The sequence below is a fragment of the Aethalodelphis obliquidens genome, unplaced genomic scaffold (genome assembly GCF_003676395.1).
Source record: "Aethalodelphis obliquidens isolate GAN/ISIS:26980383/991018 unplaced genomic scaffold, ASM367639v1 scaffold99, whole genome shotgun sequence".
NCBI classification, from domain to species: Eukaryota; Metazoa; Chordata; class Mammalia; order Artiodactyla; family Delphinidae; genus Aethalodelphis; species Aethalodelphis obliquidens.
In genome coordinates, this window is record NW_020838043.1 from 2,426,463 (window position 1) to 2,441,354 (window position 14,892).

The following is a 14,892-nucleotide window of genomic DNA, read 5'->3' on the forward strand; positions in this document are numbered from 1 at the left end:
ATGCCGTGGAGCAGCTGGGCCCGTGAGCCATGGCCGCTGACCCTGTGCGTCCGGAGCCTGTGCTCCACAACGGGAGAGGCCACAACAGTGAGAGGCCCGCGTACTGCAAAAAAAAAAAAAAAAAAAAAAGAAGTGTAATACAGAGATCTAGTTCTCAAGAAGTTTACACTTTAGTTGGAGAGGTAACAATATAGCGTACAAAATAGTTGATCTTCTGATCTGCTCAGAATCCATTCCCATCTTTTGGTCACAGCACCCTGTATTTCTTTGGGGAAACCGTTCCTCCTCCACTCTCAGTGATTTATCTGGTGCTGACGCCACCCCTGGTTCCAGGTGATACGACTTAGCCAATAAAAGTAGTAGCCTATTTCCATGGTGATGACAATTGATCTAGGGATGGGCTCATTGCATAGCCCAGTCCATAATAGCAAATGAGCATCGGGCCAGGAGTTTTTTTTTAATACTTTTAAGAAAAAGTGCCCTCTTTCCACTGAGGTTGCCAAGCTGATAAGAGGTCAGTCTAGAGCTGCTGGAGGCAACCATGTGAAGAGAGTGTCCTGAGAATGATGCTGCCAGTGGAAGGTAGACCAAGAGAAGAAAAGACTTTGAAAGCTGATGGCAATGTCTCAGCCTCTAAATCGAACTGCCCTAGAACTTTCCAGATTCAGCATCCTCTTTACCATGGCTTCTCCATTCCTGAGCTCTTTATTTTAATCATCCACATGGTTAACAGAATTTCCTCACTGAGAAGTTATGTTCCTTGCTTCTCTCATGTCTGCCTGTTGCCTTTTTAATTGAATGATCCGTTAGCTGAGTATAATACTCTTGAGTCCCATTTTCTTTCCCACCTAACTTTGCAGATATTATCCCATTGCTTTCTGACATTAAATGTAGCTTAAGACTGCCAGATGAAATACAGGATGCCCAGTTAAATTTGAATTTCAGATGAACAATGAATGTTTTTAGTATAAGTCTGTTCCAAATGTTACATCTAAATTTTAAAATTGAACTGAGCATCCTATATTTTTCTTTGCTGCATTGGGCGACCTTAATGAAGCTGTGGAAAAGTTGAGTCTTCCACCTCCTTACCTCATAGATGACTTGCTTTTTTTTTTTAATTACCTGCATGCCGAAATTTCTTTTTTAAACTTGAAGTTCAATATTGAATATCGTTTGTTTTCTCTTTTTTCCCTGGTACAAAGGATACCCTTTTGATATTAATATTTCCTTTTACCTGCATTTCAGGAACACAGTTGTCTAGTATGTTAGATTACCTGTCTGTTTTCCATATCTATCTTTCCTATTTATCTTTTTGCTTCTGCATATACGTACTGAGACTATCTCAAATATTTTCCCATGCCTATTTTCAACCCTAAAATATTCTTCTCCTTGCTGTCTCAGATTAATTTTTAGAAGTGTAATGGTAAACAAATTTCTTAACCTCTGCAATCTCACTTTCCTCACTCTGTTGTTTTATCATCTCATCTGCTACTACTTGTTTATTGAATTTATATTCTTACAAAGTCTTTTATAATTTGTAGTACAGAAATTATGAGTATAAGAATAAATCTTATTCTTCCAGATTCTAGAAGGGGGCCTTCTGTCTTTTATTTATTCATTCATTCATTTATTACTGTTCCTTTGTTTAAAACTACCTTCCTTATATTATTGATTTATCTGTCTATCTCTCCAGACATTTATTTAGCTGTAATATGGTTCCATGGTTTCCCCGATATTTTATTTCATCTTGCTAATGCCAAATGTGAGTAGCTTTGTGCAAATCTGTCTGCTCGGAAATTGTATGGGTAAATTTTAATTGATACCTTTCCCACTTTATACAGGGTGAGTCTGTCCTTTTCCCTGTTGGAGGGCTGGATATTACATTCTTTTGTATAGGTGTAAGCCATGCAAAGAAGGCAAGGGAGATAATTCACCGGAACTGAGTTCACGCCTTGCTAGGGAATCTGAAATCCGCTTTTTCCTCTGAGGCCTTATTAAATTTCCAGTGCTAGAATCCATTTTACCATCATGTTTGAAAGGAATTGAGAGTTAACAAAGCCTTCTATACTTTGGGGAATTAATTTAAGGAGATAACATAAAGGCTTTTTTTTTTTTTTTTTTTTTTTTGTAGAAGAAGCGTTATAAACTGCTTAACACCATCCTCAGCCTGGCACAACTACAAGTTTCATGGAATTTGTTACTCTTTCATTCAGATTTCAACCTGAAATCTTTTGAAATGTACCTCTGTGTGGAGAGAGGGAAGGCAAGGGGAAGAGTGACTTTAAGACCCCTCCGTTTTAAGGAGGTATGCACAGTGCATGCTCATTGGAGGGCAGCTGGGCAAGCTGGAGTGTTGTGTGTCAAAAGGACCACAATATCAATATAGCAGACATTATGTGTCTGCTTTGTTTTAAAAACAAATTAATTTTATGTGATTATTACAGCATTTCATATATGGCTTTAGGGATAGGCCCTAACATTCATAATCAGCCTTTATCTCTCTCTACTTCTCTACACAAACTTTCCATTTCAGCCAAAGTGGCCAACTCGCTGTGACCTAAACAAGTTTTTAATTTAGTCTCTGCAATTTGGCTTCTGTCATGCCACTCCTCTGAAATACCTTCTTTTACACATTCTTACACAGTCTTTAAGATTCAGCTAAAAGTCCACCTCCTTCACAATGCATCCTCTGATTGTGCCAGTCTAAAGTGATTGCTCTCACACTCCCAGAATGTGTTACTTTCTGAGTAAATTCTTCAGCTCTATCTTCCATTTCACTAGTTCACCCTTTAGCTCTCTCTAATCTGTGGTTTAATCTATCCACCAAGTTTGTATTTTAATGACTAAATTTTTCATTTCAAAGCAAATCAGTTGGTTATTTTTCAAGCCTGCCTGGTCTTTTTGGTAGTGCCTTGATATTTATCATATTTTTTTCCTAGAGAATAGGTTTAGTCATAGTTTATAGTACATATTTAATAAGCTCATCATCTAAAGGACTTGAGGGCCTAATCTAACTGTTGGTTGTGTTGGCTACCAATGTATCTTAATTTTTTTTTCTTTTTGGATGGTGAGCTCATGTTTAGTGTGGCTTTATCTGCAGGAATCTTTTGTGGTCTGGGTTGAGGGTGTGACTGACTCTCCAGACAAGATCGGTGTTTACTTCTACAAGGGGAATCACTGGATGGGGACTACTTTTTATGTTCATTTCATGGGGTGGGGTATACTGGACCATAAAGGGAGTATATATTTGAGCCAGAAATACAACTGAGTGCAAAACTTAGGTTCCAACTTTTCAGGTGGGGGACCTGAACAGGGTGATTGTCTTGCTGGCAGTGGGTAGATTTTGCTTCTGTTCTACCTTTTCACTATGACATAGCCCTTTGGAGGTTATAGCTTTAGGCAGTCATTCTGCTTTGCTCTGGACTGACATGTAGGTGCTTGTCCTCATTTGGCAGTTCTAACCTAATCTTCTTGGTTACAGAAACGAGCAAAACCCACCATTCAAAAACCCTGAACAGCAGGAGCTTTTACTCCCCCCCTCTTACAACTTTCCTTTTTCAGTTTTCCTCTCAATTTTTGGTTTTTGAGGGGAATTCCCTTAGTTTCCTCGTATCTCAGCTTTATGTTAAAAAGGATGTTTATTATGTTTCATCAATTATTTCTTGGTGTTTTGTGTTGGAATGGTTAATATTACCTTATACACCACATTATAAGAAATGGAAGTTTACAATTGATTCAATAATTAATCATAGAGAGGCTTCTGACAGATCTCCTATTGTTGTCTTGACCTATTATTTAAATCTTAAGAAATTTTTCACATAGTTTCTCTTCAAATAAATTACCCCTCCAAAAAAAATGAAGCCAGGAATTGTATCTCACAGTCCTTTTTGTTTATGATAGTGTTTTGCCTAGCATGGCTCCAGGTTGATTGATAGACAATAAATTGGTTGAAAATATTTGGTTGAGCACAACTGGTCAAAGAAACAAATTGATTGAAAATTAAACTGAATATTCCAAGTTTGCTTTTTTCAAATATTGATAATTTGATACACCATTAATAATTAAAGAAATATTTATAAAATAGAGATAGAATGTTGAACAAGACAGATATGGTGTTTCCCCTTACAGAGATTACAGCACAGGGTAGGTTTATGGTTCTTTAAATGTTTTAAAGCATATGTATCCATTTCTTCTCCAGAAGTTTGAGTCTTCACACACACACTACTTTTTTGGTTTTTTATTTATAATTCATTCTCATCCACTTATTCCTGCTATGCTGGTTTGCAAATGCTGTAAGATATTGTTACATTTGCTTCTATCTCTAAATGAATTGTCTATAAGCAAATTAGTATATGAATTAACACTTACAATATTCAGTTCATGTTTTTATAATTTCTGTGCAACCTAGAATAATTGCACAAATTTTAAACAGTCATAAAAGTAATTTTGTCTACCTTCTCATTAGCCTTTTCATCCTTTTAATTTTCAACCATCACAGACTTAATTTACTTAACATGTTTTTACTATCTTTGCATAAACATTTATTTTTTAAAGTTTTCTTAGCTGTATATGACATTTTGTGGCCAGCATTCATACAGTGTTTGCTGTCGGGACTGAAGCTGTAGTACAAAGCATGTGCAACCACAATGTGAATGCAAGGACAAGCTTGAGGTTGCTTACGCTGCTGGCCTGCAGGCAGATCGATCTGATGTTTGCCTTGCCGCTAGACAGGAGACAGGAATCTCTTACTGGATTTTAAGAAAGATAGAAAAACTATATCTAAACATTGGTCCTCATATGATTTTCATGGACTTTGGGTCATCATTAATCAATGTAGCTAGTTATAGTTTGAGGTCAATGAAAAATAAACCTCAGTTTTCTTTGATGGAAGGCCACTTTTCCAGCTGATAGCTGATACCTCTACACACAGGCTTTCAAAGAATTAGAAATTTTAAAAATAAATGGAGTGAAAATTACTCTAATTCTGAAAAAAATGAACAAAAATGCTTAAAGGCACATAAAAGGTTGCAAAAATCATCCCAGATTGCTCAAAAATGTTCAATAAGTAAAAATCAATCATTGGGAATAATTATTTCAACAATTTGCATTCAACAAAATGGTCTGGGACTCCCTGATAATAACAGCTAGCATTTATGAGCTGCGACAATATTGCCCATCCCACATACTCTTTTTAAGATGGGCCTTTGACACTCCTTTCAGAGAGAGGTAGGGAATCCATGTTCCCTTCCCTTGAATCTGGGCAGGCTTATTACTATGGCAGAAGTGATGCTGTTTGACCTCTGAGGCTAAGTCATAAATGGTGATACAGCTTCTACCTGATTCTCTGGAGTTGCTCATCCTGTGAGGAAACCCAGACTAGCTTACTCAGAGAGACCACATGGAGAGGCCCTGTGTAGCTGTTCTAGCTGATAGCCTGGATGAGTTCCCACCAAAGCCAGCAGTAACCACCAGACACGTAAGTGAAGATGGCCTGAAATGATTCCAGACTCTAGTTGTGGAGTCAGTCCCAACCTTTGAGTGTTCCAGCTGAGGCCCCAGACATTGTGGTACCATTTCTGCTGTGCCCATCTGAATTCCAGATCCACAGAACCCACAAGCATCATAAGATAGTTGTTTTATAACACTATGTTTGGGGTGGTTTGTTGTGCATTGGTAGATAACCAGAACATAGCCTCCCTCACATATGGCTCAAAAGGATGATGAAGAGAAATCCTCTCACAATAGAGTTTCAAGCAGCACATCCCTTTGCCTACCTTGTGTGGAAAGGGAGATAGCCTGAGGTCAGCAGCTACACGAATTCCTTGGCACTGGCTAAAGATCTGAGTAATTGAACATGACCTAAAAGAAACAAAATTGGAAGATTGGTGACAAGGATTGGGAAAAGGCTATATGGATGAATGTCTCTGAGTGGACTAAGAGACTGAGACTATTTCTATTCCGTGTGAATGATCACCAGAAAGCCCCCACGGCCTTGCTTACCCATTGTTGTCAGCTAGACTTCATTCCTAGCCCAGAGCTTGCTCAGAGGGCCCAAGATGGTCTGGATGGAGCCCATGCATGGGGATGAGAACAAGCCTGTTCTCTCCTTGACAAGGCTAAATGCCCTATTTTCCAGAAATCTTCTTTTGCGGCCCACAAATCTTGCTTCTTTTTTAAGGAATTGATTGTTCTCTGAAGAGAAGAAGAAACTCTCCTAATTATATTTAGTTTGAACCAGCTGAAATTGCTATTTTTCTAAGTTAAATGGTTGAATATTAGCAATGTCATATGGTTTAACCCAATATTCAAGAGATTACTTTTTTGAGGATGGGCGAGTAGAATACCCAAAAAAGACCAAATAAAAGCGCAACTTATTGGTCTTTGTGCATACTGCCCAAGATCAATTCAAGAGCTATATCAGTGGAGTAGTTAGCTTATGTCTTTATTCCATGATATAATCTTCTTAGTTATATAAAAATGCTGACTGTAATGTCAGTCAAACAATCCCTCGTGAAAGCTTAGTAATGTAGGAGGATTGAGAAAAATGAAGGGAGAAGGAGGGTAAAATGACTGGTAGAATTAAAAGGGAAGCAACTTCTGCCATCATAAAAGACACACCTGACTGCTTTACTAAATTTGAAGAAGATGAAGTACAGAAGCGCTTACCTGTCTGAGTCATGGGTAAGCTGGAAGACAGTAATTGCAATACTCTTTATTTCTTTCCTGAAATTTGTCTCCGAAGATAATGGCAAGTTTATTAGAAGAAGATAACATTTCTTCCAGAAGAAGTCATCTGGAAATAAAGGAAAGCATGAAATGTCTCGAGCACAACATGCTTTGCTATGTCTTGCCCAAGAAAAGCCTTTAGAATGTGCCAAGCAATATCTCACTTCAATATGCCAAGCACCAAGCAAAATGCACTTAGGGAAAATATACTCAGTGGAGGACACACAGTCACACCACATCATCTTCATTTCTCCTTCTCATTCACCCACAACATGCAAATTCAAAATTCAAATAGTATTTGTTGGCAGCTGTCCTAGACTCTGGGGGAACATCAGTGAACACAACATACAGAGTGGGAGCTCCTTGGGAACTGGCTTTGTGGAATTGGGGGCGGGAGCTAGGTAACAAAATCCTGACTGTAATACATAAGTCAATTGATAACATGGGTTAAAAGGTCATAAGAGCTATGCAGAAAGAAAAGAACAGAAGAGCGAGAGAAAGGGTTTCAGGAGTGCAGGACCTCAGCAGCAGAGGGCAGCTTGCAATTTTAAATCAGGTGGTCAGGGTGGAGCTCATGGAAAAGGTGAGATTTGAGCAAAGATGTGAAGAAAGTGAGAGTTAGTTAGCCAAGTGGATCTGGGACAAGAGCATTCCAGGTAAGAGGAATAACTAGTACACGGGCCCTGAGGCAAGGGGACATTTCTTGTGTGTTCTTTGAACAGTAGGGAGGCCTGTAGGGCTGGAGTGGAGAGAGCAAGGAGAATAGGACAGGCGATCCGAGGACCGGCAGCATCGGCTTCACCTGCGGGTTGGTTAGAAATGCAGAATCTCAGGCCCCACCCCAGACCTACTGTGTCATAGTCTGCATTTTAGCAAGATCCCCGGGTAATTCATATGCACATGAAAACTTGAGAGGTGCTGATGAAAACTTGAGAGGTGCTGATGTCAAGTCTTAAAGGCCCTTGTTAGCACCTGGATTTTGACTATGAGGGAGATGCAGTCATTGCAGGCTTTTGAGCACAGTAGCCCCGAGCTCTGCCTTATGTTCAAAAGGATCCCTGTGGCCTGTGTGTTGGAAAGCGCCTGCAGGATAGAAGCAGAGGGAGCAGTCAGGAGGAGATTACTGTGATCTAGGGATAAGATGACATGACCGGGTGGGGACCAGCACGTAGGAGGCAGGGGTGGTGAGCCCCTAGCAAACTGCCTGATCCTGCCCCCTCCCCAGCCCGTCTCCTCCTCTCCAGCTCCCCTTCGTCAGTTTCGATCCGGGCACATGGGTCAATAAGACATCGAAGAGTTAGAGAATGCTTCAGAAGGAAGTGACCTTTCCAGTCAACTCCCTTAAAGAGGGCCCTGGGTCCTATGGGAACAAATAAGGGCGGCCTTACAAAGTCCCCATCATAGCCAGAGGAGTCTTCAAGAGGAGATGCTTAAGCTGAGATTAGGAGGAGTGGGAATTAAGCTAGGAGAGGGGAGAAAAGAAGAAAAGGACATTCTGGGAAGAAACAGCAACATATGTGAAAAGGGCAGATGTGAGGAACTGTATGACACACTCTGCCTGAACAAAATAGGGGGGCGGGGGCACTGGCAGGAAACGAGACTAGAGGACTAACCAGATCCTGGAGTGCCTCGTGCGCTGCAGCGAGGAGTTTGAAATATCCAGAAAGCTCTGAAGACATAATGTCAGATTTCAAGGTGGGAGTAAGTTGCACAGTTAAGAAAGAGCATTTAGGAAACAATGCGGAGGATACATTAGCCAGGGATGAGACTGGAAACAGGGAGAGCGGTGATCAGTCAATAAAGGATGAGAGTAATTCATCCCAGGACCCAGAGCCCAGGACTGGCGGTCAGAAATGCCTGAGCCCAGATCCGACTGCCATCTCTGAGCTTTATAATCTAGGCAAGATCCTGAACTTCAATTTTTCTTCCATGAGATCAGGTATTCCTCATTTCCTTGATGATATCTCAGGCTACTGTTGAATCAGATGAGATACTATATATAAAGCCCTTGGCATGCAATAAATATTCAACAAGTTGCCTGATAAAAGCATTCCAAGAGATCCTAATTTGTAGCCAAGGACGAACCGCCGATCTAGTCCTACTAGTTCATTTCTGTATAAAAACACAGAGGCACACAAAAAAGGAATTATTTGTTCAAGGACACACTTCTAGCTAGTAAAATATCAGGACTCAAGTCCACCACATTTGGATATTGTGATGTCTCTCTCAGCCACATCTGTAAGATGGGGATGATGACAGCGTCTACCTCACAGGGTTGTCAGAAGGATGAAATTCATTAAGGCACACAGGACACTCAGCACAGTTCCAGGCACCATCAGAAGCATTAATGAAATGCTAGCTATTGTTATTAGCTATGTTCTGACTCACAGACCAGCGTTCTTTCCAAATCTCTGCCATATTTTATAAACCTCTCATGAATTTTAATCGTTGTTTGCCTCATTCCTCATGACTACACTCATGGGAATAATTTTTTAGATATTGAACTGAAAGAAAAAATTAACAAGCTGACACATAGCACGGGGAGATCAGCTCGGTGCTTTGTGACCACCTAGACGGGGAGGGATAGGGAGGGTGGGAGGGAGACACAAGAGGGAGAAGATATGGGGTTATATGTATATGTATAGCTGATTCACTTTGTTATAAAGCAGAAACTAACACACCATTGTAAAGCAATTATACTCCAATAAAGATGTCAAAAAAAAAATTAATGAGCTGACTAGTTCTAATTCTTCCTGCCAGCTGATGATACCCAGAGTTTTAATCAAATGAACCAAATATAACTGTGTATCAAACATCCGTGCTCATGCGTAGGCCCTGGCCAGGTGCTGTTTGTGCTGTCACTGGGTTTTTTATGTCACCATTTCCTGTGTGTAATCAGTAATCGACACTGAAGCTCTGACAAAATGACCATTTTTAGAGTGCCATTAGCTGCCTCCCTGGGTTTGGCTGTAAATGTAACATAAGTAGGATCTTTAATACATCAATTTCTTATTGCAGGCATGTGTATCTTCCTGAAGTTAAGAGCTCTGGGAGGAGCTGAGTGGGTGGGTATTTTGGCTTGTTTTTCAGCTAAAAGATGACTTTGATGTTCTTTTACTATTACCTGAAATGTGTGTGCTATTGCAGAAAGCAATATCCTTCTCAAGGGAAGAACATGGGTACTGCTCGAGCTAAAGTACTGTTTTTGTTATGTGTACAAATGAGGTAGAAGGTTTGTAAACATGCTTCTTACAGAAAAGCTGCCCTGGTAATTTGTTTGGTAGTACATCTAAATAGCCTAATCCTTAATTAATCACTATAGGCCATCTTTTGCTTGTTTCATATAGAGCACAGAGCTTTCAAATTTGAGTAATGAGAGAAAATTTCTTCTTTGGTATATATAAAAATTATAATTGCCACCAGAAGCAAGGTAAATCTATAATTGCCAAAGCCAAGACAACAAGATGTTTCTGAAAGTGCTTTAATTAGAGTTTGTTCCACATTGCATCTTATCATGAAATTGAAAATACCAACCATGAAAACTCTCTGTGGATAAGCTTTCTTTGTGCTTTGATCCGTGCTTCCATACAGATTCTTGTATATTAGAATCGTAGATTCAATAGAATTATAGCTTGTATTGTTAATTCGGATGACCGTGATGGAAATTGACTTAATTAAACAAGGAACAGATCAATAAAAACATTTCAAGGGTTTTGGTTATCATGGGTTTCTGATTAAACAAATTTTGAAGTCTATAGAAAAGCCACTAGAGTTAATTTACCAATTGGAACTTTGTGCAAGGTTTGGGATACTCGAACATGGCAATTTTTACTTTCAACCATTGTGACCCTCCTGGAAGTAGTAAGAATTTAAAGGATAAGAATCTGGAAGAAATGAGTACCTTGCAGCTGATGTCATCCAAAACTCATTCTTATTTTAACATCAGCCAAGTATTCCTTACAGTCAAATTTCCCATGTTCTCAGAAATTGTAATTGTAATAAAGTGCCTTGTTGGCTCTAATTCTTCACCCCTCCCTGTAGCATACCTTTTGTCATGTGACTTTGGAGATCCTTCGTAAAGGCAGAGTTTTTATTGCCACCCCTTGTCTTTGAGCTGGCTGTGTGATGTCCTTTGGTCAAAGGAATGTGGGTAGAAGTGTAGGGTGCCAGTCAAAGCCTCAGCCTTAGAGCCTTGCATGTTTCTGTTTACCCTCTTGTAGCTCTGCTATCCCATAAGAAGAACATGCCTGAGGATAAGAGACACGTGGAGCTCAGCCTCCCACCCAGAGTCCAGCCTAGATCAGCCAACCCCCAGGCAACTGCAGACTTGTGAGCAATAATAAATAATTGCTGTTTAAACCACCAACATTTGGGGTGGCTTGTGATGCAGGAGTAGTTAACTCACATGATCCCGTAAAGCAGTTATTGACTTGAGCTTCTCTAGGTTGTGTCCTATAAATACATATAATGTAGAGCTGGTCAAGTTTCTATAATAGGGAAGTTATTATCCAGCTGTAATCTCAAGGAAAGATTATTTCTGTATGATACATCAAAAAATAAGTTACCATCGTTCAGTTCTGGGCTCTGTGCTCTGCTGGGTACTGATACACAGGATGGAATACACAGAAGTGGTTCCCAAGGTCTCAGACATGGGTATATGCTCTCTAGTAACTGAAAAACTGGAACCACAACTGCAAAGGCCATTCAAACGGGAGGCTGTAAAACTTTCTCTTTTCAGGGCTGTTTCCTATAGCCAGGTTTTGTAATATCTTGGCCTTTGTGTGAACACCGAATCCAATGTGGCAAGTACTCTCTCTTGCCTGATTCAGTAGAGGTTCAGGAAGTACGTCTGGTCCTGATTTCCTATAGAGGTGACTGGTTAAGTTAGGTGTGTGGCCCATGGAGGAATGGGAAATGCTCATAGGCTGCAAGCCTCTGAGTATAGTCAGATGTGTGTGAGAGAGGCTGGCCTAGTGTGTGGTCAGATGGTGAGCAGGGAGTAGGACTTCGAAGTGCTCACCATTAGAATAGATAGACAGAGAGATGATCCTGGAAAAGGGCCACTGGGTAGAGGTCAGAGGGCTGGAGTGGATAAAGAGGAGAGCGGGGGGAAGGAAGAGGACAGGTAGAATGCCGAGCTGGAATCAGAGACAACTCAGCTCTTTCCCAGAGGACCTTTATATTAGTTTTTTGTTGTTGTTGTTTTGGGTTTTTTTGCTCGTTTGGATGTGTTTTAGCACCAAGTGGGTTATAGCACCTTGTGGGGACTTTCAGCTTGGTGTCGTGGGTGTTCTGTGTTCTGCACTTCCCTTTCTCTGACATCAAGGACCAGGACCATTTGGAAAGAAGATTGGTCCTCTAGTTTGGAAGAGATATCTTTCTCTGCTCATGAAGCCTCCACATTTGTCAAAGAACTCATGTAGGCTTTGGGCACATGGAAGCCTCATTCAAGGGACAATAGGAAGTTGAGTTCTCTGAGAGCAAGAGACGTTGCTTCTCGGGTCCTTCTCCTGGGTCCTGGGACTTAGATCCTGGCCCCTAGGTTCTGCCATGTCACACCAAAGGAAGCCCTTGGACTCTCTGTCTCCTCCTGCTCAGTCCACGCAGGGCGTTCTGACCCATCTAGATATCAGCAGGGGATGACTCATCAGTGGGCTGCCTCTGAATCATGGCTTGGTCCTGATGTGGAAAGGCAGAGTGAATGCAGCACTTGAAAATTAATGTGAATTGGTGTTCATTTGGGGTTTGTACTTAATGTAATTTGACTCAATGTTAACCCTCCTTTTAGTTTAATAAAATAATGATGGCAGGATATTCAAAGTCGCTCGGATGACTTCATTCCTAATTCAGAATCAGCCTAAATGTCCATCATTTTTGATATTGAACCGTTATATCAAAGTAACTGCTGATATCAAATAATGACTGAGTTGATGAGACTCCGTAATTCATTTTTTTTATTGAAGTACAGTTGATTTACAATGTTGTTAATTTCAGGTGTACAGCAAAGTGATTCAGTTTTTTATATGTGTGTGTGTGTGTGTGTGTGCATTCTTTTTCAGATTCTTTTCCATTATAGGTTATTACAAGATACTGAATATAGTTCCCTGTGCTATACAGTAGGTCCTCGTTGTTTATCTATTTTATATAGAGTAGTGTGTATATGTTAATCCCAAACTCCTAATTTATCCTCCCCCCCCCACCTTTTTCCCCTTTGGTAACCATAAGTTTGTTTTCTATGTCTGTGAATCTATTTCTATTTTGTAAATAAGTTCATTTGTATCATTTTTTTAGATTCCACATATAGGTGACATCATATGATATTTGTCTTTCTCTGTCTGACTTACTTAGTATGATAATCTCTAGGTCCATCCATGTTGCTGCAAATGGCATTATTTCATCTTTTTTATGGCTGAGTAGTATTTCATTGTGTGTGTGTGTGTATATATATATATATATATATACACACACACACACACACATATATCTCACATCTTACTTATCCATTCTTCTGTCAACAGACATTTAGGTTGCTTCTATGTCTTGGCTATTGTGAATAGTGCTGCTATGACATTGGGGTGCATGTATCTTTTCAGATTAGTGTTTTCTCCAAATATATGCCCAGGAGAGGGATTGCTGGATCATATGGCAACTCTATTTTTAGTTTTTAAAGGAACCTCCATACTGTTCTCCATGGGAGATTCTATAATTCTTGATGCAAAACAACTTCAAAATCAGTGCAATTGACCATTTTCTTTTGGAGAGAGGAGCAGATCTTCCCATGGGATCAGCCTCTAGAACTGTTGCTAGTTTTGTTGTATTGATAGTTCTGATTAATCTCTCTCATCATGGTCCATAAATTATTTAAGATGACAAAATAATAATTTTATCCTGTGAACAGCTAAGTAGTCAACGCTTTAAGTTGTTCTAGTTGTTTCATTTCTGGATTATGTCCCTTTATGAGGATCTGAAGTCATATTATCTGAGTTATTTATTTTATTTAATTTTCCCAACAGCCCCCTATTGCCATCCCTCTTTCTCATATGAGGAATTTGAGTCGGCCTTTCAGAGAGGTCCAGCAACTGGCCAACAGTGATACAGTTATAAAGTCATGGAGCCAGAATTTGAACCCAGGCAGACTGACTCCGAACTCCTTGCTCTTAACCTTTATGCTACTAACCTCACCAGATGCCTAAGTCCAAATTACCTACTCTCATATCCTAGCCAATATTTGCAAATAATTTAGAAATGGAGGCTTTCTTTCAGATACATTCTAGGAGGCTATTTTTAAAACACCCTTGAATCATCTTGTTTTCCCCAATATTGATCCTTATTGGCAATATTTAATACAACTTACATTGTACTTGCAGTAAGTACAACTTTTATCTTGGTGACTGGAGGTTCTTGTGTTAATACTACATTTATTTGGTAAACTGAGGTTCTTATATTAATACTACAGTTTAAAAAGCAGCATTTTCCTGTTTTATAAACAAGCTTCAACTTTTCCTTCCTCATCTGTCTGCCTTCTGGTTATATCTAGTAACCATCAATTAACAGTAATGTCAGTAAAACAAGCTTAGCAAAGTGGGGGTAGCAGAAACAGAGTGAAGAACATTATGCCAGGAAGTACTTTAATGCAGGTGGAGCCCTGCCAACTTTTATTATTATAAGAAAACAAAGCAACTTTATTAACCCAACTGACATTATACTTTGGCTTTTCTTTTTATTTTGTTTTATTTTTGAGCATGCAATAGAATTCTTTGTGCTTGGATTTTCCTTATTGTTGTCTGCTACTTGCTTCATGTAAAAGGAAGCTTATTTTAGTGGCAAGATATGTATGTCTTTCAATTTGTATTCACTCATTCTTCTCAGATATCTACACAATTCTCTTATCTATGGTGTTTGAGAAGCAAAAATGCTACTGAAGCAGAACCAATCCAGCACCTTGCTTCCTTTGGTTAGGGCAGAATGTGTTGCAGAAGAAATTATGTTTGCTTCTGAGCTGCCCCAGGAGCAACTAAATCCCCTGAAAGGATTATAAATAATGACAATTTTTATGCATAACTTTGCTCCATTACTAGTATCTATTACCAGAAAAATCCAAAACAAAATAAAAAGGAAGCTCCAAGCAATATCAGACTTTGTCATTGAGGTTGCAGACAATAGGAG

The 14,892-nt window shown here is 39.6% G+C and overlaps 1 long non-coding RNA gene across 1 annotated transcript; it reads right to left on the minus strand.

The window, feature by feature from the left end:
* Positions 1-5,779: 5,779 nt before the first annotated feature.
* Positions 5,780-10,894, minus strand: LOC113614556 (uncharacterized). Its single transcript, XR_003430675.1, has 4 exons — positions 10,773-10,894; positions 6,667-6,793; positions 6,001-6,192; positions 5,780-5,859 (listed from the first exon to the last, which is right to left on the minus strand). It is a non-coding gene; the product is annotated as an uncharacterized LOC113614556 (long non-coding RNA).
* Positions 10,895-14,892: the final 3,998 nt, after the last annotated feature.